At 41.5% G+C, this 23,799-nt stretch overlaps 1 long non-coding RNA gene across 3 annotated transcripts in view; it reads right to left on the bottom strand.

Annotated features, from left to right (window-relative positions):
* The window catches only part of LOC131812061 (uncharacterized), a 51,180-nt gene that overhangs the window by 7,984 nt on the left and 19,397 nt on the right, over positions 1-23,799 (bottom strand). Inside the window, exons 1-3 of one of the 3 annotated variants that reach the window (XR_009346259.1) lie at positions 18,154-18,285; positions 17,634-17,806; positions 17,405-17,499 (exon numbers count right to left, since the gene is read on the bottom strand). This is a non-coding gene — a long non-coding RNA (uncharacterized LOC131812061). Of the gene's footprint in view, positions 1-13,740; positions 16,930-17,404; positions 17,500-17,633; positions 17,807-18,153; positions 18,286-23,799 lie in introns of those variants that run through there. The other 2 variants (XR_009346260.1, XR_009346258.1) reach the window with 2 other exon arrangements.

Consider the following 23,799-nt stretch of genomic DNA (forward strand, 5'->3'; position numbering starts at 1 on the left):
GGTGGTGACAGCTGTGCTGCGGCTGGACCTGGGTCTCCGCCCTGTCCTGTCTGGCTTCCTCACACCTGTCCACACCTTTGTAATTAGTCATTTTTGCAAATCAGCCCCTCCCTGAATTACCCTAACTTGAGTGCGCTGATTTCCTATCAGGCCCCTGACCGTTACACAGGGCAAATACATTCCTGGAACATTCAACAGATACTAAAGCTATGCAAAAATATGTTGTGACTCTTTGTGAAACAAAGTTTAGTGTCTAGGCTCACAAACCGCAACGTCAGATAGATGAATGTCCCGTGGACCATATGAAAGCCGTGGGGCAGGAGCAAAAGCTTGTCACCGTGGAGTGTCCCAAGAATCACAGGCCCCTAGCATCTCTAGTTAGAAGGGCTCCACAACCAAACATTACCGTACAATTTCTGGGACATCATTCTGTTGAGAAGCACTGATTATGTAATATTTTTAAACCCTACAATGGCATTTTGACTGGGTACCATCTCTATTTTACACATGTGGAAACAGGCTCAAAGAGACAAAGACACCTGCTTGGGTCCATCTGGTGGGGGGCGGTGGGATCTGGGGCTCAGACTAGATATGACTAGATTTAAGGCCTGTGTTCCTAATCACAAAGCTATACTGCCCTTTTGTAGTTTGGGTCTTTGTCAGGGTGAAAGGGCAGAGACAGTGCTGGAGGAGATCAAGTCTAACTCATCATGGGGGCACCTGGGTGGTGCAGTCTGTTGAGCATCTGGCCCTTGGTTTCAGCTCAGGCCCTACTCTCAGGATAATGAGATCAGTCCCTGAGTGAAGTCTCCTTAAGACCCTCCCTCCTTCTATCTCTGCGCCCCCTCATACATGTGCTCTCTCTCTCTTTCAAATAAAAAAATAAAAAACTTCCTAAAAAGACTTAAAAAAAAGTCTAACTCATCATTGAGGGGCTCCATCAAAGATAAGCCAGTCTGGGAATGCTGTGCTACATATAATAATATATAACTTCAAAATCTCAGTAGCTTCAGACACAGTAAAGATTTCTTTCTTGCTCCAGGAAAGTCCTGTATAGATCTTGGTGATTCCTGAGCAGCTTTCCTCCAAGCAGTGAAATCAGAGATTTGGTCTTCCTCCATTAGGAAGCTTTACCATCTCAGAGCCTTTTGTTTCTAGCCTCACAGATAGAGGAGAAAGGGTGTGAAAGATAATCTAGGACATTTTTTGGGCAAATGTGGAATTTCTTCTACTTTCCTTCTATTGGCTGAACTCAGTCATATGGTCCATATTTAGGTGCCAGGGGGCCTGGGAAACGTAGTCTATGTCTAGTGAACACAGTACTGTCTCTGCAGAAGAGTTGTCAAGCTCTTCTAGTCCCTATATCAAAAGTATAAGGAAGAGAGACATAAGTCCAAGTGTTGTCTTTGCTATTGATCTGCTAAATCACCACCTTCCTCATATCCTGTTCCTTTATAGAGCCTCAGCTTCCTCATTTGGAAGCTCATCTCTCAGAGATACATGATGGCCAGATGTAAGAGGAGAAGTAGAGTACTGGTTGGAAGAAATCCTGGAGAGAGCTGCTCCCACCAGAGTTCTGACTTTGCTCAACAGCTCTCCCAAATCCATTTTCCACATTCTGCAGCCAGGAAAGCTCGGCAGATTGTCCTGGCTGTTGAGAAGGGCCTCCCTGTGAAGCTCAAGTGCCTGTGGTATCTCTGAACGCTGGTATTGTTGGAGAGGAAGGGGTTTTGGGGGAATGAATAGTGTTGGAAGCTAGATACAAGAATCTACCAGAGAACTCTGGCAATGGCCCTTGAAGACCCAGTAGAGACCAGAGATCTAGGCATAAATCCAAGGAGATGATGGAGTTGTGGCTGAGGGGTTGGGACTGTGTTTTAGGAAGCCAATGCTCACCCCAATGGACATCCACTGTTGGGTCTGCCCCAAACCTCTCTTCCAGAAATCAACTCCCCCATGCCCAAACTTCAAGGTTCCAGTGGGAACTGCTATGTTTCTACAATATGACCTTGGTCCCTTGGTCACTTGATTGGTCCAGGTCAGGCACCTGACCCATACTGGAACAATAATTTTTCTTTTTTAAGATTTTATTTATTGATTTTTATGTGAGAGAGAGAGCACAAGCAGGGGGAGCAGCAGGCAGAGGGAAAAGCAGGCTCCCCACTGAGCCCCTAGGGAGCCCAGTGTGGGACTCGATCTCAGGACCCTGGGATCATAACCTGAGCTGAAGGCAGATGCTTAACCGACTGAGCCTCCCAGGCTTCCCAACGATAATTTTTCTGCTTGGAATTTTGAAGAGATAGAGATGAGAGAGGAAGAGCTATTTTAACTTCTCTCCAGCTGATTGGTCCAATAACATATAACTCACCTTGACAGCTATACTTTCCTCACTGTGTAGAACAAGCAGGAGAACTGGTCTGATGAGAGAGAACAAAAGATGAGGAGACTCGCAGGGGCATCTGAATTTCTGGTTCTGCTCCATTCCTGAAGACTCCTTGTCTCTGTGACGTGCCCCTGTATCATTATAATTAACCTTCTCCTTGATAGTGCAAGTGGATGTTTGTTATTCACAATCCAAAAGGAATAATATGAACTTTTAAAATCAGATACATTTATTCATTCAAGTGCATTCTTCTGGCGCAACTACTAGGTTCAGGTACCATGCAAGGTCCTGGAAATCCAATGATGAATAGGATAGACATAGTACCTACCCTAAGGGACCTAATACTTGGAGAGGGGATAAAAGGCTAGGGCAGGTGAGACCTGGAGCAAGTACTAAACAGGTAAAATCCAGGTTTATGAGAACTTATAAGAAGACAATGAGAACATACAAGCTGAGAACTGACAGACTGAGCAGGAGTTGAGTGGAAGGAGTTCGTAATTAGGATGTAAAGGAAGGAGAACATCCCAGTCAAGAAGAAGAGCATGAATGATAGCTCTCTCATGAGGTCAGCATCCTCTGGAAAGAAAGCAACATTTCAGTTAAGTGACCTGGTTTCTCACCTACTCCTACTTTGGGTCCCCAACTAATATGCTGGTTAGAAGACTCTTTCTTTGGCCTGGAAACGGCCCTGCTGGGACAACCCTCTCTTGTCCAGACTCTTCTATTCCTTGTTGAGATACTGCAAGGGGAGAAACACAAAACCCTCCCTTTCATTCATTCCCCTTTTGGTAGAGAATTGCTAGATTTCATCCTAATAGCCATTATCCTCACCTTCCTAACTCCTACGTTGGGGGCAGCAATGTGGCTGGCTAATAAAACCACATTTCCCAACCTTCCTTGTAGAGGGGGATGGCTAATGGGAAGTCAGTGGAAGTGACTGGGTAGGGTTTTTAGAAAGCTGTTTAAAAGGGTTCACTTAGCTAGCAAACAGCCCTTTGTCCTTTCCCTTGTTCTTGCTTCTTTGTCCCTGGGACTTAAACTTGAGGGATAGAGCTGCAGCAGTCATTTTCACCTGGGGGTTGAAGTCATGTGCTCAGGATGGCAGAGCAGAAGATAGGACTCCAGCTTCTTAGACTTAAAGAGTCCTCATACCACCCTGGTCCACCTGAAGACGGTTTATCATGTGGGAGGAAAATAGGCCTCTATCTTATTTAAGCCACTGTTATTTTGGTTTTTTTTGTTTTTTGTTTTTTGTTTTTAAAGATTTTATTTATCAGAGAGAGAGAGAGCAAGCACAGGCAGACAGAATGGCAGGCAGAGGCAGAGGGAGAAGCAGGCTCCCTGCGGAGCAAGGAGCCCGATGTGGGACTCGATCCCAAGACGCTGGGATCATGACCTGAGCCGAAGGCAGCTGCTTAACCAACTGAGCCACCCAGGCGTCCCAAGCCACTGTTATTTTGGATCTCTCTTACTAATGGCTGAACTAAAGTCCTCATTGGTGTAACCCTAAAAGCCCTCTCAGAAGTCAGTTTCTCTTCACTAAATCGTCCCCAAGTCATTCATTCAATCATTTACTCATTCATACTCATTCAAACACTCTCTGATTGAAGATAACTATCCCATATTCTGAAATGAGATGAGATTACATGGGCATAAAAGGGTATTGTAAATACCAAAGCTTTAAGCACATATTAAGTTGTGTTACTATTATTTTATTAATATTATCATTCATTGTTATTCAAGAATTTAAAAAGTTTTAGTATGTAGGGGTGCCTGGGTGGCTCAGTCGTTAAGTGCCTGCCTTTGGCTCAGGTCATGATCCCAGGATCCTGGGATGGAGCCCTATGTTGGGCTCCCTGCTTGGCAGGAGACCTGGTTCTCTCTCCCACTCCCCCTGCCTGTGTTCCCTTTCTCGCTGTGTTTCTGTCAAATAAATAAATAAAATCTTAAAAAAAAAAAAAAAGACGAAGTTTTCGTATATAATATGCAATTTGTGGGAGGGAAATTCCTGTTAAGTGGTGTGAATTACTGAAGTCCAGTGCTATGCTATTTTGGTAAAGAAAAGATATGGGGTGCCTGGTTGGCTTAGTTGATTAGGCATCTCACTTCGGTCAGGTCATGATCCTGGGGTCCTGGAATCGAGTCCCACACCAGGCTTCTTTCTTGGCGGGGAGCTTCCTTCTCCCCCCTCTGCCTGATGCTCCCCGATTGTGGTCTCTCTCTCTCTCCCTAAAAATGAATAAATAAATAATCTTTAAAAAAAAAAAAAAGATTCTTTCTCTTTCTCCCTCTGGCTTGTGCTCTCTTTCTCTCTCTCTCTCAAAAAACAAAAATTAAAATTAGGGGTGATGGGTGGCTCAGTGGGTTAAAACCTCTGCCTTAAGCTCGGGTCATGATCCCAGGGTCCTGAGATTATACCCTGCATCAGGCTCTCTGCTCAGCAGGGAGCCTGCTTTCTCCTCTCTCTCTGCCTGCCTCTCTGCCTACTTGTGATCTCTGTCTGTCAAATAGATAAATAAATAAATCTTTTAAAAAATTAAAATTAAAAAAATGATCTCCCATGCTTCAGGTTATCTTTATCAGGTCTTTGATTATTTAAGAAAACTCTTTTAAAAGTTTTTAATAGTTCTCTAAAAAAAATAGCTAAGGGTTTTTAAAAACCATGTAATTTCCTGTATTTGCTGAAACCTTTAGTGTCGTTTTGTCTAAATCTTTAATTATCACTCTATCACTTAATTATTCTATAGGATTTCTGGAACATCTCAAAAGATTTGTTCTTTCTCCTTTATAAAAAGAGGGACTAGGTTTTTCTGACATGTTAAATTACATGGGAAGGATTGTCAAATAAGTTATGTGCAACCCTCCTAGGTTATATTTGTATGGCTATATGTTCTTAATATGTGTTCGAGAAATTGTATTGAAATTCCTAGAATCTGATACATCCTGGTATAATGTCATCAGTCACAAGTTCAGTTATCATCTTAAAATGTTGTATGCCATAGAGATCATCAAATTTCCTTACCAGTTGCATTTAAAGGAACTATAATCAGATCTTTAATCATGACAATTTTTAAGTCTTTGATCAGTCGGTCATTCTTTTATTCTGATATTTTTCTAAAAGCTTTGCAAGCAGCAATGACCCAAAAATGCTTTATCTTCAGAATGATTCAAGGAAGGGACTCTGACAAGTTCTCTAGATTTCAGGTTTCTCACAACATTAAGGTTGACCATTGACCAGGGTAAGAATTTCCAGAACTCTAGTGAAAAAACAAAATGATTCACAAAACTTCTAACTCAGAAGCAAGCAAAACAAGAATTAATTACATGGGGCTAAATAAATTGATGAAGATGATTATAATTTTTATGACTTTTTGTTTGAAACATCACTGGTTCTTTAATGTCTTGTTTTCTAGATTTAAGGAGACTTTTCCTCTTTTTTCTTAAGTAATCTGTGACTGGCTTCAAGTTGGTAAAATATACCTTCATGAAAAGAATTGAGGCATTTATTTTTTCTCCCTATCTGATCCTGCTAGAATTCAGAAACTCTTGAGTATTCTTATTTCATGGCAATATACCTATCTGCCTAAGTTCAGTAAGAATCTTGCAATAGGACACAACTGGAAATATTGGTGGTTTTACCAAGGCTTTGACTGGAATGTCATATTTGAGAGTGATGAGCACAGATTAAGATATAACCAGACAGCTTTAAGGAAGTAAGGTTGCTACTAAGGGGCCAATACTTATTAAACCCCTTTTTGAGAAACCACCTGGTACCTTTCAGGGTTTCCTGTCTTACCAGGTGAGTCCTGGCAGACTCAGTCCCTTCAGGATATTTTTGGGACCTCAAACAGAGAATTCATCCAAGTGTAGAGATATTCATGGGAAGTCTGATGCTGAGTTCTGGTGTGGCTTTCTAGCCTTGAGAGGCTTTTGAAAAAGTTCATTCTGAGATTCCTTATGAAAGTTCCAGCAAAGCAATTTTTGTAAAAGATTTTATTCACTTATTTTTGAAAGAGAGTGCACACAAGCAGTGGCTGAGGGGCAGAGGGAGAAGACTCTCTGCTGAGCAGGGAGCCTGAGGCAGGACTCAATCCCAGGACGCTGGGATGATGACCTGGGCTGAAGGCAGACTCTTAACAACAGAGCCACCCAGGTGCCCCACAGATTGTGAAACTTCTCAAAGAATTTTCAAAGCTGGGGAATGAAGGGTAGCAGAAAGTGCCATGCCAAAATATGATAACAGGAGTTCAGGACATCTACCCCAAAATATGCTGCTTTGGGGTAATGATTGTTTTGAGCTGTAGACACTTGAAAAATAGCAAATGACCCAAGAGTATTCTCTAAATTTCCCTTACCTGCCTAAAGATAGATTCCCCAAAAGGAACTCAACTGTCATAAATCCCCACCTCAGGAATTTCATAAACCAGGGAAGATTGATTCTTGTCATAGGAGAGGAAACTAGAAGTTAACACCACACTCAGGCAGACTGTCACAAAACATCCCATCTCCTATCTATTCTTCTAAAGACCCATTCATCTTTCCTAAAAATCATGTCCTCTTCTCTAGGAGGCCTACATCCCCCCTTCCTTGTCCCAATTCAGATGGCATTTAATCCTGAATCCTCAGCCACCTCAGCTTACTCATTTTCCCTTGGGTATCTCCCATGTATACATGAGGCATACATGTTAATAAAGTTCTGTTTGTTTTTCTTTTGTTAATCTGTCTTTTCTCTTTTTTTAAAAGTAGACTCTATATCCAACATGGGGCTCAAATTCATGACCCTGAGATCAAGAGTCACATGCTCTATGGACTGAGCCAGCCAAGCAAACCTAACCTGTCTTTTATTACAGTGGTCTCAGCCAAGAATGCAGAAAGGTAGACGGGAAGTTGCTTTTCCTTCCTGGAAGGTTAAAAAATTTTAATTTGCTCTCACCCTTCCCTCATTCATTCCTACCTATCAATTAGTCAGTTAGTTCTCTATCCTGGGTGCCAGGGATTGAAAAATTGAGTAAGACACCAAAGATGGGGGCAGAGGTAGATAGAAATATTTAAAAATACTTAAAAAAAAAAGAAGTACGGAAGGAAGGAAGGAAGAAAGAAATTACCATACGGTATGATAAATGCTATTAAGAGAGACAGGTTTAGGGGCCTGTGAGAGCTCAGCAGAGTGGTCCATCACTCAGATGACCAAGAAGATAGGATAAGAAGATGGTACCTAAACTGCCTCTTTAAGAATGAATAATTATTGGGACACCTGGGTGGCACAGGCAGTTAAGTGTCTGTCTTGATTTAGGTTGTGATCTCGGGTCCGATCTTGGGGTCTGATGTTGGGGTCCTGGGATGAAGCCTGGAGATGGACTCCACTCAGTGGGAAGTCTGCTGCTTTCTCTCCCCCACCTCTAAAATAAATACATCTTTAAATTAAAAAGAAAATAATAATTGTTAATTAGTTAGATGAGAAAAAAAGAGGAAAGAGAAGGATGGATGAAAGAATGCAAGAGATTGCTTTATAAAGCCAATTAGATCTTCAAAACAAAACAAAGAATGACAATTGGGTAGCTTGGATGATGGACAAATACGGTGCCAGTTGTGAAGACAGAGAAGACCAGGAAAGGGACAGATATAAAAGAAAAGGGATTGATTAGGTCTCGGACATGCTGAGTCTCGGAAGCTAGTAGATGACCAACAGCACTTCCAAAGTGTGTTCTGGGAACCTGAATTCCAGGAGATATTACTATTCCAGGGAAAAGGGGAGGAGGAAGACTGTGGAAAGCTGTTTTAGCCCAGATTCCCTGGGAAACACCTGGTGGCAAGAATTATATGTTGCTGCCTTTTATGAAGGTGCAAAACCTAAGCCTCAAGAAGATGTAAAAGAAGTGAGGCCAGGAGGGGTGGGAAACAATGCAAGATGCAGGGAGGAGCAGCTGATGAACCACAGAACTACACTGTTGGCTACAGTTTAAGAAAAGCTAAAGGCTAGGGGTCCAGGCCTTAGGCAGTGGTAGCAGAAACTGAGAAAACACATTGTATCCAATACAGATGTCAAATAAGTTTAAGAGATATTGGGTATTATATGCCCCCTCTTGGAAATCTGTTATGCATTTTAGCACATTAACAGTTCTAGAAGTAACTCAGCAAGGAAATAAATTTCATTTTATTTAACACAGTATTTACCAAACTTATATGATCACAGAAGCTTTCTTTCCTGCCCTGCTTATCTGTAGAATTCAGTTCTGGTCTGCTGTGGACACTGCAGTCTGGAGCAAAGGAGATAGTATGGATTGGATGTAGGGATTTGAGAAGCATATAGGTAGTGTTTGAAGGCCAGAGGATAGAGGAGATCATCCAGGAAAAGTCTGTAGAATGATCCCAAGCCAGAGTCATGGGTTACACCAATATTAAGGAACAAACACAGGAAGAAGATCCCTTAAGAAAGAAGGAAGAAACAGTGACAGAATTTGGATAATCAGAAACCATCACCAGGTAAAGCAAAAAAGGAATTTATGAACAGGTATAGGTGAGCAGAGGATACCCTAGGACTGAGTGACTCAAAAATCAATCCTAACCAACATACACTACCCAGGAGCTTGTTAGAAATGCCAAATCTGAGATCTCAGTCCGTATCTACCCTTTACCTGTACCCTCAGGCCATTCACATGAACATTAAAGTTTGAGAAGCTCTGGCTTATAGCATTACTGCAAGGAATAGAGGAGTAGTAGAAAACGGAGCTTCCAGAGATACCTGTAAACCCTCAGAATCACCATGATTCATCATGATTAAGAAAGAGGCCACAGGGGCGCCTAGGTGGCTCAGTGGGTTAAGCCACTGCCTTCGGCTCAGGTCATGATCCCAGAGACCTGGAATCGAGTCCCGCATCGGGCTCTCTGCTCAGCGGGGAGCCTGCTTCCTCCTCTCTCTCTCTGCCTGCCTCTCTGCCTACTTGTGATCTTTGTCTGTCAAATAAATAAATAAATTCTTAAAAAAAAAAAAAAAAAAGAAAGAGGCCACAAAAATATTAGTGCTGCAGGAAGCTGCGGACCTAGGAAGCTGGTGATCATGAAGCCAGTCAGCCTCTATCCACACCAGCAAAATTGATGCCTCGCCTGCTGCTACTCCCCTCTTCATTCCAGGATCAAGTCTCATGTAATTTCATTTAATTGGCAGTTCATAAATCACACGTAGAATGCCAGCTGCAAGAAAGTCTAGGAAGTGTAGCTTCCCAGCCACAATGTCCTAGAAGGAAGTAGAAAGGGTGAACCAGTCAACAGGATCCATTCTTGGACACATCCTGGAAGGTATGACAGGTGCTGACAGCTAATCCCCAACATCCATTCTACCCTTCACTCATGGTTATAGGATCTTCAGCTTGGCACATGTCCAGAATAAAGACATCTCCCAGCCTCTCTGCAGACAGATAGTATCATGCGACTAAGTTTGGGCCAATAAGGTAATGGAAATGTCACAAACCAACTCCCAGGAATCTTTGAGAGACAGGAAGAGTATATGCTTTACACTCTTCTTTTTCCGTTACTCTCCCATGCTGCTTGGAGCATGAGATGACATCACCTTGGACTATGAGTTTGAGGGCTATATCCTGGGGTTGGCAGAGCCAAGCCTGAAAGAGCTTGAGCCCCTGAGGACTTCCTAGGTGAGAGATACCCTCCCTGCTCTGGCACCTTAAATCTGTATCCTTGAAAGACTAATCAATCAGCCTTCGTTTTTTTGGATCATCCCTGGAGGAACCTAATCCTAGACGGCACAGATGTCAAAGGCACTGGTTCTTAACACTGGCAATTCATTGATTCCTTTGAGAATGTAATGAATATCCTGGGCCATCCCCCTAAAAAGGTGCACATCTGTACAACTCTTTGTATGACATTTTCAAGGACTACATGTTGGTGTTTTTTTTTTTTTTTTTCCTGGAGAGAGTCTAAGGACTCATGGAACCCTGGTTAAGAACCCCCAGAGTGGAGATTTTCAAGAAAGGATTATAATCCAAAGGCAAATGGTTCAGAGTAAAAGTAAGAACTGAGATGTGGTCCCTGGTTCCTGGTCCCATGTCCAGTCTGTTGATGGCATTGGTACGAGCAGTTTCAGTGGGGTAGAGTAGTGTGGGGCAGAAACTAGACTAAAGAGTTCTGGGAGAATGATAATCAAGAAAGTGGAGGCAGCAAGTATTGTCAACCATTTGGAGTAGCCTAGCCCCGAAGATGGTGGTGGCTTGGACATGGAGGACATGGGCTTCATAGAGGGTTTCCCTCTGTTTTAGGACCAGACTACTCAGAGTGAGGGTGATTTGGGATACCCAATACCGTTCCATGTTGCACCCCATCTGGTAGCCTATTTTTGGTTCACTGCCTTGGAAATTCTGGTCCCCTCTCAGAAAGGAGGGGAAAGTGGGGTCCTGGGAATAGAAAATGTTCCTGAGCAAATGAAGGCTAGAAGATGATTTGGGCTCAGCCAGAGTACATGATATAAAGTCCTGCCTCTTCAGACACTCCATACTAGGATGCCTATGGGCATCCTTCAATGAGAAGGTTATCTCCTCTGCCCACTCTCCACACCTCTGGTGTTGCTGCTGTAGCTGGATCCCAGCCCTGAAACCAGTGCATCCAATAGCCTTGGCATAGCCTTGGCATACCCATGGAGCTAAAGTCAAAGCAAACACAGCTTGTCCTCTGGAGAGAAAAGGGAACCACTTCACGTGTCCTGGTTTCTCTTCTTACCAGGAAGCTCTTTCATGCTTCCCTGCAATCAGACTGGCATTCCTGATGTGCCTCCATGATTTTTCTCCATGAGTACCTCATCAGCCCTGCTCTGGGATCCCAGGCTTATCCTGTTCCTACACCCTAAGCTGTTCCTCTGCATCATCCCCTGAACACACGAGTCACACATTCTTTCAAATGATTATCAACAGATTATCAAAAAAGTAATCAAAAGATTACTGTACAAGCACCCTCCCCAGTTTCCCTTGGTGGTGAAATTAGAAAATGTCTAATCCCTTGTGGGAAACTGGAGACAGAAATGGCTCAGATTTACATGAGAGCCCCAGGGAACAGCACTGGCAGAGGGGGTCTATCAAAGAGGCTCCGCTCCAAGTGGCCCAGCTTTTACGAAGACACAAAGTGCTTATTTATCTCCTATTTTGGGAGGAAATGAGGGTCCTCACTGGGCCCTGCATATGCCAGTTAGCCAACTGCTGAACCAAATTGTTGGGTTTTAGTAGTCCCTCAAAGGCTCCCGGGAGAAAGCGAGGGTCCCAGGTCAGAGCCCATGTGGCATTTGCTCTCACCTCTGTGGCTCCCACTTCCCGTGCCAAGTCCCTGCTGCTCCCACCCCAGGGTAACTCCGGAGAGAAGAGTAGGCTTACAAAATGGAAATTGTCCAACAAAACTTGTAAACATCCCACCTGTACCCCTCCCACTTCTCCCCGCCTGGGGCCCCAGTGTTTGAAAACAAAGCTTAGCAGCAGCTGAAAACCTTGACTGGAGATAAGAGCTGAGCCAAACAGGTGGGGCTGGTTCCTTACTGCAGCCTCTTCCTCCTCCCCAGAGCAGCATTTCCTTTTTTTTTTTTAAGATTTTATTTATTTATTTATTTATTTATTTATTTATAGAGTGAGCGAGCACAAGCGGGGGAAGCAGCAGAGTGAGAGCATGAAGCAGGCTCCCCGCTGAGCAGGGAGCCCCACGGGAGGCTTGATCTAGGACACTGGGGATCATGACCTGAGCTGAAGGCAGACACTTAGCCAAATGAACCACCCAGGCGCCTCTGACCAGGATTTGCTGAGTGAGAAGGAAGAACTCAGACAAAGGAATTTGCTTGCCCAGAATTTTAGCAAGGTGCTGAGAAAGAAATACAGGCTCTGGCCTTTGAAAAGCCTGGGTCCCAGTCCAGTCCCTGCCGTTTACCTGTTGTGTGACTTTCCCTTAACCTTTCTGAGCTTCCACTTATTTTCTCAACTGTAAAATAAGGATTATAATTCTTCTTATATAAGGTTGAAAGAATTAAATGAAATAATGTATGTATAATTCCTGGCTTTTTAAAAATTGTTACTAATCTGCTTGAAGATGGAGCCTCTGCATAACTTGTTTCCCATTTTCAGAAATCTTTCTCTCTCGGGGTTCAGCTTACCTCTCTTCTCTTCTCATTTCTCTCCCCAGCACCTAGAAAGATCTCCTAGGTCACTATTATTCAAAGATCCAGGATAGACGCCTCATGTAAGAGCTTGTTAGAAATGCAGACTCTCAGGCCCACCCCAGACTCTCCCGTTCAGAATCTGCATTTGAATGTTACCTAAATTCTTCTCAGTGCAGATTACAGCTTGAAAAGCACTTGCCCTGGGTCATCCCTTGCTGCCTTTTTTCTTTTTCTTTTTTTTTTTAAGATTTTATTTTTTCATTTGAGAGAGAGAGAGAGGCTGGAGCACGATTTAGGGGAGGGGCATAAGGGTAGCGATAGCCGGCTTCCTGTTCAAGCATAGGAAATTATTTTGATTAAACACAGAATCTTTGTTTTCTAGACAGATTATTTAAAAGGTAAAGAAAAACCTTTCACAATCTCTTATCAAGAGTAGGCCAATAAAACCGGACCACCCTGGGGCGCCTGGGTGGCTCAGTGGGTTAAGCCTCTGCCTTCCGCTCACGTCATGATCCCGGAGTCCTGGAATCAAGCCCCGCATCGGGCTCTCTGCTCCGCGGGGAGCTTGCTTCCCTCTCTCTCTCTCTGCCTGCCTCTCTATCTACTTGTGATCTCTCTCTGTCAAATAAATAAACAAAAAAATCTTTAAATAAAAAAAAAAAAAGACCACTCTCTTACACCATGTACAAAAATGAAATAAAAATGAATTAAAGATTTGAATGTAAGACCTGAAACCATAAAACTCTTATAAGAAAACATAGGCAGGGGGGAGGAGGGAAGGGGGATGGGAGAAGGGGGGTGGGGTTATGGACATTGGGGAGGGTATGTGCTTTGGTGAGTGCTGTGAAGTGTGTAAACCTGGCGATTCACAGACTTGTACCCCTGGGGATAAAAATATATGTTTATTAAAAAAAAATCCATAAAAAAAAAAGAAAACATAGGCAGTAAGATCCCTGGTATAGATCTTTTTTTTTTTTTTGCATTTGACCCTAAAAGCAAAGGCAATAAAAGCATGAATAAACAAATGGAATTAAATAAAAAAGCCTCTGCACTGCAAAGGAAACCATCAACAAAATGAAAAGGCAACTCACCAATGGGAGAAAATATTTGCAAATCACATCTGATAAGGGGTAAATATCCAAAATATATGAGGCGCCTGGGTGGCTCAGTGGATTAAAGCCTCTGCCTTCACCTCACATCTGTTAGAACAGCTATTACCAAAAAGTGAAGAAACAATAAGTGTTGGTGAGGCTGTGAGAAAAGGGAGCCCTCAGGCACTGCTTGTGGGAATGTATGTTGATGCAGCCACTATGGAAAAGAGCCTGGAGATTCCTTAGAAAATTAAAAATAGACCTACTATATGATCTAGCTATTCCACTTTTGGGTATTTATCCAAAGGAAACAGAAAGCAACCTAAGTGTCCACAGATGGATGAATAGATAAAGAAATGTGGTTTATACATATTCAATGGAATATTACTTGGTCATAAAAATGAGAGCTTGCTATTTGCAACAACATGGACAGACCTTGAGGGCATTAAACAAGTCAGACAGAGAAAGACAAACGCCCTACAATCTCACTTACATGTGGAATCTAAAACATGAATCCCACCCCCACCCAAGCTCATACATACAGAGAACAGAGTTGCCAGAGGGGATGGAAGGTGAATGAAATAAATCTTAAAAATTCTCATTACAAGAGGAAAAAAATATAACTGTGTGCTTATGGATGTTAACCAGACTTAACTGCAGTGATCATATAGACATATACCAAATCACTGTGTTGCACATCTGAAATTAGCATCATGTTATATGTCAGGTATATCTCAGTTTTTTAGAAAGAGTACACTAATAAACCAAAAGAAACTTTTCCTTTTAACAGATGAAAGAAAATTAAATTTTAGTTTTGCATAGGCACACTCTTGATACTAAGGCTTATTTCTAAAATCCTCTTAACAAATTCATTCTGTTTTGGCCAGTTTGACTACATGAGATGAGAGTCTCTGTCTCATTCTCACTCATACTCTCTCTCTCCAACTTTCTGTATCTACCTAGTTTTTGTCCTTTGTCTTCTCTTTTTCTTTTCTTTTCTTTTTTTTTTTTTTTTAAAGATTTTATTTATTTATTCGACAGACAACGCAAGTAGGCAGAGAAGGAGGCCGAGAGAAAGGAGGAAGCAGGCTCCCTGCCGAGCAGAGAGATCCATGTGGGGCTGGATCCCAGGACCCTGGGATCATGACCCAAGCGGAAGGCAGCGGCTCTAACCCATTGAGCCACCCAGGTGCCCCTTTCTTTTCTTTCTTTCTTTCTTTCTTTCTTTTTTTTTTTTTTTTTAAATTCTTCTCTTTTTCATTCTGGAATGACCAGTTATTCTACTTTAGAACAAAATTACTCCTTTTCCCTTAACAAAAATATATCTCCATAACACATGGCTTTTCTTACCAAAAACAAACCCTACTTTCCTTACATATTTTGCATATACAGCTTTTTTCTACTAGTTTTAATTAAATACATTAATTAGAACTCTGAACTCTTAGAAACCTTAATTTCTTTCTTTTTTTTAAAGATTTTTTCTTTTTTAATACTTTTTTAATTTATTGATTTGACAGAGAGATCAAAAGTAGGCAGAGAGGTAGGCAGAGAGAGAGGGGGAAGCAGGCTCACTGCTGAGCAGAGATCCTGATGTGGGGCTCGATTCCAGGACCCTGAGACCATGACCTGAGCCTAAGGCAGAGGCTTAACCCACTGAGCCACCCAAGTGCCCCAGAAACCTTAATTTCTAGTGAACACTAAAAAGTAAGCAACAGTGAACTGTCACACCAATATTCTGTGGGTGTCAAAATAGCTATTATTCCTCTGTAATAAGAAGACAAAAGGGGGAGCCTGGGTCACTCAGTGGGTAAGCCTCTGCTTTTAGTTCAGGTCATGATCCCAGGATCCTTGGATCGAGCCCCGCATCAGGCTCCCTGCTCAGTGGGGAGCCTGCTTCTCCCTCTCTCACTTCCCCTGCTTGTGCTCCCTCTCCTGCTGTCTCTCTTTCTCAAATAAATAAATAAATAAATAAATCTTTTTAAAAAAGAAGAGGACAAAAGTAGGTAAACTTAGACTTATATTTAGCAATTAATGTTTCAGTACATTATCTTATTTGGAAATGATCTAGGTATTCAGTGAATATCTGTCATTTAACTTAGTAAAAATTTAAGGTTTCAAGTTACCAAAAAGATTTTAGAAATTTTTAAAAAAGATTTTATGTATTTATTTGACAGAAAGTGAGCAACAGAGCAAGGCAAGGGGAGCAGCAGAGGGAGAGGGAGAAGCAGGCTGCCCACTGAGTGGGGAGTCTGACGTGGGGCTCAGTTCCCAGGACAATGACCAGAGCCAAAGGCTGATGCTTAAACCACCGAGCCACCCAAGCTCCCCTTGGAAAATTTTTTTTTTAAAGATTTTATTTATTTATATATTTGTCAGAGAGAGTGAATACAAGCAGACAGAGTGGCAGGCAGAGGCAGAGAGAGAAGCAGACTCCCCGCTCAGCAAGGAGCCCGATGTGGGACTCGATCCCAGGACTCTGGGACCATGACCCGAGCTGAAGGCAGTGGCTTAACTAACTGAGCCACCCAGGTGCCCAGAAATGTTTTTAAGTAGACATATTTTATAAAACATAACCATTGTTGAAAAGATAACTTACAAACTTTTATCCCACCTACGTTTAGTTGATTCACCTTTTCTTAACAATTATGTTTAGATCAGTCATGAAAATTTCATGAGACATTAGAAAAAGTTAGGCATCATTTTAAGTTACTGTTTTTCCTGACAGATGTTTGACTAGTATACCCAGCTAGAATAAAATTGTATGGTTTGCATTATTTTTAATGCTGACAGTTCTTGAAGACATGCTGTTTTTTTTTTTTTTTTTTGGTTTTGTTTTGTTTTGTTTTTAACTAAACCAACAATACTCTTGTTTACCAAAGACTACCTAGGGGCACCTCGATGGCTTAGTTGGCTAAGCATCTACCTTTGGCTCAGGTCATGATCTCAGCATCCTGGTGTCAGGATCCTTATTCAGCCCGGAGCCTGCTTCTTCCTTTCCCTTGGCCCTTCCCCTGCTTGTGCTCTCTCTCTTTCTGTCAGATAAACAAATAAAATATTTAAAAAAATCCTTTCCACACCTTATTATCAGCTGGAACAAACAATAACTATTTCTGACAGTATTAAACTTCTTTTTTAAATTATTTTTTTCCTGGGGCACCTGGGTGGCTCAGTCAGTTGATCATCAGACTCGATTTCAGTTTGGGTCCTGATCTCAGGGTCACGGAATCCAGCCTGGTGTGTTGGGCTCTCCGCTCAGCAGGGAGTCTACTTGGGTATGTCTCTCTCTCTCTCTCCAGCTCCTCCCACCTTTCTCTCTAAAATAAATGAATAAATCTTTAAAAAATAAATAAATTAGTTTTTTCCTTTTTCTTTTAAACCAAAGGTATATTCATCAAGTGACTCAAAACAAAAACTAACAAACCTTTTGTGACTTAACATGGATACAAGTGATACCCCTTAATGATGGTGCAAAAGAGACAACCCTGCCAAGACTAGTCATGCGCATGCACACGAACCAAAAACCTGCGTGCCAAGTCAAACTCTCAGGACGTAAAACGAGACACACAGGAAAGCAATAGCTGATCCTGGACTGTAAAGGATAAATAGCCCAAGGGTATCCCCAAAACCAAATTCATGAGAGTCACACTTCAAAGAATTCATTCTTAGAAATGTTTTTCTCAGCAAATCTGAATTTGAAGACAAAGGGACAAGATAAAATTTTACCCTCCTCTCTCAGTTGGGCACCACAGACAGAGATCCAGGAGAGACGATTTTAATAAGAACTCTTACCCTTCTGCCAGTTTTCCCAGTATTTCATCAGGGCAGGGTTTCAGCGATCCCATCCTCAAAATTTTCTCTCTATCCTTCTGAGTTGGCTGAGACTCCTGCAATAAAGCACAGAATAACAAGAGGAAAACAAACAGAAGTTTATTAATATATATACCTCATATATACAGGGAGATACCCTGGAAAAATTAATGATTCCCCAAGGTGGCTTAGAATTCAGGATTAACGGTACCTTGGGTGGCTTAGTTGGTTAAGCAGCTGCCTTCTGCTCAGGCCATGATCCCACAGTCCTGGGACTGAGTCCTTGTCAGGGTCCTGGCTCAGCAGGGAGTCTGCTTCTCTGCCCCTCCCCTGGTTCCAATGCACTCTCTCTCTCTCTCTCTCACTCACTCAAATAAGTAAAATCTTAAAAAAAAAAAAAAAAGAATTTAGGATTAAATACCATCTTAATAGGGAAATGGCGGAGGATGTAGGGCTTAAAGAATAAATGATTTGGGGGAAAGTCGAATTGGCCTCTAGAAGGATAGGAGATATAATAGTGTGCAGCAAAGTTTCTCTAGATGTGCTGTGGATTTCCAGGCTGCTCTCTTGTGATGAGAGTCAACCTTCCCTGCTTGATTAAACTCCCTGGGATGGGTTTTATGACAACTGAGTTCCTTTTGAAGGATTTAACAGATAAGTTATATTCAGAAAAAGCCGCTCCCTGCATTTGCTGTTTTTCAAGTGCCTACAGCTTAAAATAATCAACATACCAAGGCTGCAGAATTTGGGGTGGCATGTCCTGAACTTCTGCAGTCCTATTTCGGGATGGCACCTTCTGCTACCCTTCAGCCTCTGCCTTAAGTAAAGAGAAAGTGCTCTGAGATTGGGAGAAATACATGTATGCTCTGCCCTATGTTAAAGTGGCCGGAAACTACATTTTATAATCAGCTCCAAAGCACCACTCAGAGATACTAGATAACGTGGTCAAGCAGGACTACTGCCGCACACTTCAGCAGGGCCATAGACAGGCTCCTGGCTCTCAAGGAGGCACTCTCTCTGAAGATCAGCACTTGAAGAAACCAAAGAGGAACTGCCTCCTGAAATTAAAAAAAAAGAAAGAAAGAAAGAAAGAAAGAAAGAAAGAAAGAAAGAAGAAATTCCTGTCTGAGTGTGCACAAGTCAACTCTTCTACACAACAACCCCAGTAGGTATCACTGTTGTAGTCATTATCACCCTTGAGAATTATTACCTCAGGGAGAAAAGGCACAGAGAGGGTAAGTAACTGTCATAGATCACACAGCTAGTAAATAGAGATGGAGCTGGGATTTAAACCCATTTAATCTAGCTCCAGACCCTATAACTTCCTATTTTGTTATGTTGCCTATTCACTACAGAAGGAAAGAAAGCAAGGTGTTGGGCTGTGAGGAAGGAACCTTGACCATTTCTCCTGGGAAAATTCAAGGCCCACGCTGAGGAGCCTGTGAGAAATGATTGGTCCAATGTCATGGGAATCTAGAATAAAAAACACCACCACCCATCTTAAACTCGCTGGAGATATCTGAAAAGGACTGTTTCATTTTCACTTTTTTTTTTTTTTTTAAGATTTTATTATTTTTCAGTAATCTCTACACCCACTGTGGGACTTGAACTCACAACCCTGAGATCAAGAGCCACACATTCCACCAACTGAGCCAGCCAGGCACCCCTCATTTTAACTTCTTTTTTCTTCCATCTTTATTTACTTAAAGTAGAATTAGATAGAGCCAAGAAAAGCAAATGTGAGAACAATGAGGTCCCATTTTCACCTATTAAAAATTTAAGGAGCAGTAAATAGCCATGCTGGCAATGGTGGGGAGATGGCTTGCTTCTAAATGACTGGTGACAGGATAAAGTGGTCCAGCCAGTAAAAAAAAGCAGTTTATTCAGCCATGGGGGTCAAGAGCTATAGAAGCTTTCTTTAACTTTGACCTGCTAACCTCAGTCTTCAGAAACGGCTCATGGAGTCACAAAATAAAACCCACCTAGTGCTGCGTGCAAGAGATGCTTCTAAAATAATGTTCCTCGGAAATACTGAAAGTAAAAGAGTAGGAAAAAAATAGAAAACAAGAACAAATGCCATACATGCAAATACAAGCAACAAGAAAACAAAGGTTTTGGTATTAATATTAGGCATGGCTGAATTCACAGAAAATCAGAAAACAAGATACAGGAGAAAATATTATCATGATAAAGACAGACAGCAACAATGAAGATGTCATAAATATTTATGCACAAGGTAATATAACATCAGAATTCATAAAACAAAAACAATAGGAAATACACGGAGAAATGGACATAAATACGGTAATAGGACATTTTAATTCACCTCTCTTAGCCCATGACTGATCAATAAACCATACAAAAAGTGAAGCTATAGAGGACTTGATTTGTTAAATTAAATTAGCAAGGTAGGGGCACCTGGGTGGCTCAGTGGGTTAAAGCCTCTCCCAGCGTCCTGGGATCGAGCCCCACATCAGGCTTTCTGCTTGGCGGGGAGCCTGCTTCCTCCTCTCTCTCTCTCTGCCTGCCTCTCTGCCTACTTGTGATCTGTCTATCAAATAAATAAATGAAATCTTTAAAAAAAATAAATTAGCAAGGTAGATTGAATTAAAGCTATCAAACTCCATATCTTGAAAACCTAGAATTTGCACTTTGTTAGGCATCCATGGATCGTTACCAAATGACTACATGTAAGGCCATAAAAAAAATGAACTAAAAAACCCTCAATACATTCCAAAAAGTAGTGTGAATACAGTTAACAGTTTCTTATCACAATGCACTAAAACTAGGAAGTAATAGCAAAGACAGAAACTGTAAACAATAAAAAAGCTAAAAATTAACAAAAATTTAAAAAATTAAACAAAAAACCGGTATCTGGATGGACTGTTATTCCATGTTTTTTAAAAAAGGAAATTCTGACACATGCCACAAAGGACATTACACTAAGTGAAATAAGCCAATCACAAAAAGACTAATACTGTAGGATTCGCTTATGTGAGGTGTCTAGAGTAGTCAAATTAATAGAAGAAAGAAGTGGAATCATCATTTCCAGGGGAAGCAGGAAGAGTGAGGAATGGGGAGTTGTTTAATGGGCATACAGCCTCAGTTTTTGCAAGAAGAAAAAGTTCATTTTGTATATTGCACAACGATGTGGATATATGAAACACTACTGAACTAAATGCTTGAAAATGGTTGAGATGATAAATTTTGTGTTATATGTATTTTAAGAGATTATCTTAAGTAATGTTCAGAGTGTAAACTATCTTTTGGAAAAAAGTGATCATTCCCAAGGAAACAGTGCAAAAGACAGGTCCAAGGAATGAGCATTTTCATGGTTCCTGGCTACATCTCACATAATTTTCAGGTGAGAATTCGGAGGGATAAATTATCAGAGATCTCTTCCTTTTTTGTTTTTAAGATTTTATTCTTATTTATTTGACAGACAGAGATCACAAGTAGGCAGAGAGGCAGGCAGAGAGAGAGGAAGAAGCAGGCTCCCTGCTGAGCAGAGAGCCCAATGTGGGCCTTGATCCCAGGACCCTGGAACCATGACCTGAGCCGAAGGCAGAGGCTTTAGCCCACTGAGCCACCCAGGTGCCCCTAGATCTCTTCCTTTTTTGTTGCTTTTTTAAGAACTGGATATGTGGGGTGCCTGGATAGCTCAGTGGGTTAAGCCTTTGCTTTCGGCTCATGGTCTCAGGATACTGGGATGGAGCCCTGCATTGGGCTCCCTGCTTAGCACGGAGCCTGCTTCCCCACCCCACCACCAACCCCGCCCCTGGCTCTCTCTGCCCACCTCTCTGTCTACTTGCGATCTCTCTCTCTGTCACATAAATAAATAAAATCTTTAAAAAAAAAAAAAACTAGATACGTGTTTTGGATCTTCTTCCTGGAAAAATGCACTCACAAATGTAACAGAATGGAACAGAATTGCTTGGCATTTCCTTTATACCTGGTGTTCTGATATTTCATCATAATTCATCTAGGCATAGGTCTTTTGTGGGGAGGGGAACAGTTATTTTTCTTGGTACTCAGTGGGCCATTTCGATGTGAAAGCTTATGACTTTCTTCACCCCTAGGAAATAGACTATGACTTATTTAGTTTTTCCGCTCTATTCCCTCTGCTCTTTTATTCTGGAATGCCTGTTAAATAGGATGACAGAACTTCTGGATTCACTTTCTGTGATTCCTAACTTCTTTTTTCCCTATGCCAGTATGAGGTTTTTTGTTTTTGTTTTTGTTTTTGTTTTTAAGCTGGATTTTTAAAATTAACATATAATGTATTATTTGCCCCAGGGGTACAGGTCTGTGAATCATCAGGCTTACACATTTCACACCACTCACTGTAGTACAGACCCTCCCCAATGTCCATAGCCCAGCCACCCTATCCTTACGCCCCATCCCCCAGCAACCCTCTGTTTGTTTCATGAGATTAAGAGTCTCTTATTGTTTGTCTCTCTCCTGATCCCATCTTGTTTCATTTTTTCCTTCCCTACCTCCCATGACCCCCCACCCTGCCTCTCAAATTCCTCATATCAGAGAAATCACATGGTAATTATCTTTCCCTGATTGACTTATTTTGCTTAGCATAAACCCTCTAGTTCCATCCACGTCATTGCAAAAGATTTCAGGTTTTTTGATGGCTGCGTAATATTCCTGTGTGTGTGTGGGTGTGCCTGTGTGTGTGTACCACATCTTCTTTATCCATTCATCTGCTAATGGACATCTAGGTTATTTCCATAGTTTGGCTATTGTGGATATTGCTGCTATGAACGTTCGGGTGCACGTACTCCTTCGCATCACTACATTTGTATCTTTAGGGTAAATACCCAGTAGTGCAATTGCTGAGTTCAACTTTTTAAGGAACCTTCATACTCTTTTCCAGAATGGCTGCACCAGCTTGCATTCCCACCAACAGTGTAGGAGGGTTTTCCTTTCTACATGAGGTATTTCTATTACGTGACTAATAAAAATAATAAAATGAAGTCCTTTAAGTCCCTTTAAGACTTGGGCCTGCTGTGTGCACAGTGACCTCCTTCTTCATTCTTAGCCCCTACCCGAACAACTGCAATCAATAATAACTAGCATTTATTGGCTGCTTATTGTATACAAGGCAACGGGAAAAGTACTTGATGCATTGCCCCATTTAATTCCTGCAACAACCCTCTGAAGTTGGCACAATTATTGCCCTCATTTTACAAATGAGGGAAGTGAGAGCCATAGAGCAGAGGTTGGCAAATCTAGTTAATGGGCCAAGCCTGCCACTGCTTCTAATTTCTCTTTTATACCTCCTACCTCTGTTTCTTTGAACTGCATTTTAAGAGAATTTCTCCACTTGACCTTTTAACTCTGTTGTTGACTCTTCATTGATATCTATTTTGTGATTCAGCCCATTGAATTTTTATTTGGAAAAACAAGTTCTTAAAGTTCCAAATTCACCTGTTGATTCTTTTTAACACATGAAATATCCTTTCACATTTCTTGTGAAAACATTATTTAAGCTTAATCTGAAGTCTTGTTCTTGGTGGTTATTAACTCTGTTTCTTGGATGTTGAGAGTTTCTGATGATAGATTTTGATGACCCTCGTTTATTGTTCTGACTTTTCTCAAATGTTTAGTAATTCTAGACATTTGTTCATTTTAAAATCATGCATTCTTGTTCTTGTCTGTCCTGTTTACTGAGCCTGCATGTAGTAACTTCATGGAGGAGTGGAATGTGCTGATTGGTTGGAGATGTGGGGGTGTATAAAAGGAAGAAGAGGACCTGTCTTGTCTTTCGAGTACAGCAGTTTTCTTTCCCTCTTCGGCATTAGTTGTTGTTTGGGGCAAGGCTTTGTCTCTGGCCCAAGAGCCCATACTGACTGGTTTGGTCTGGGGAGAATCCCTCTTGCAGCTGTCTAATTAGCACAAATGTGGGAGAAGGAAGGGATCAACCGCATCAGATACTCCAAATGCATTTTCCCAATTAACCACTCCAAGGAATAGTCCAGGGTGTCTCTTTTCCTTATACTCATTAACTCTGAAATTTCCATTCTTTGTTAACATTTCTACTTTTATACCACTCTTCTTGTGCAATGAAAAAATATATATATGCATATGTATATGTATATATATAAGTTTTTTAACCAATCTTTTATTATCTGCCTTTGGTGTTAAACTTGGTCTTCTGTACTCCCTCTCCCTTCCAAAATTATAAATATTCATCTATTTTCTTCTTTTACTATTTTTGTGGTTTCATGTTTTACATTCAAATCTTTCAGCCATCTGGAATTTATTCTAATGTCAGCCATGACTTGGAACTCTAAACTTAAATTTTTTCCTAATGGTGAGCCAGTTGTACCCACCATGCTTTCCATGTGTGGGCTTTTTAAAAGGCA

The sequence above is a fragment of the Mustela lutreola genome, chromosome 12 (genome assembly GCF_030435805.1).
Source record: "Mustela lutreola isolate mMusLut2 chromosome 12, mMusLut2.pri, whole genome shotgun sequence".
In the NCBI taxonomy this organism is placed as follows: Eukaryota; Metazoa; Chordata; class Mammalia; order Carnivora; family Mustelidae; genus Mustela; species Mustela lutreola.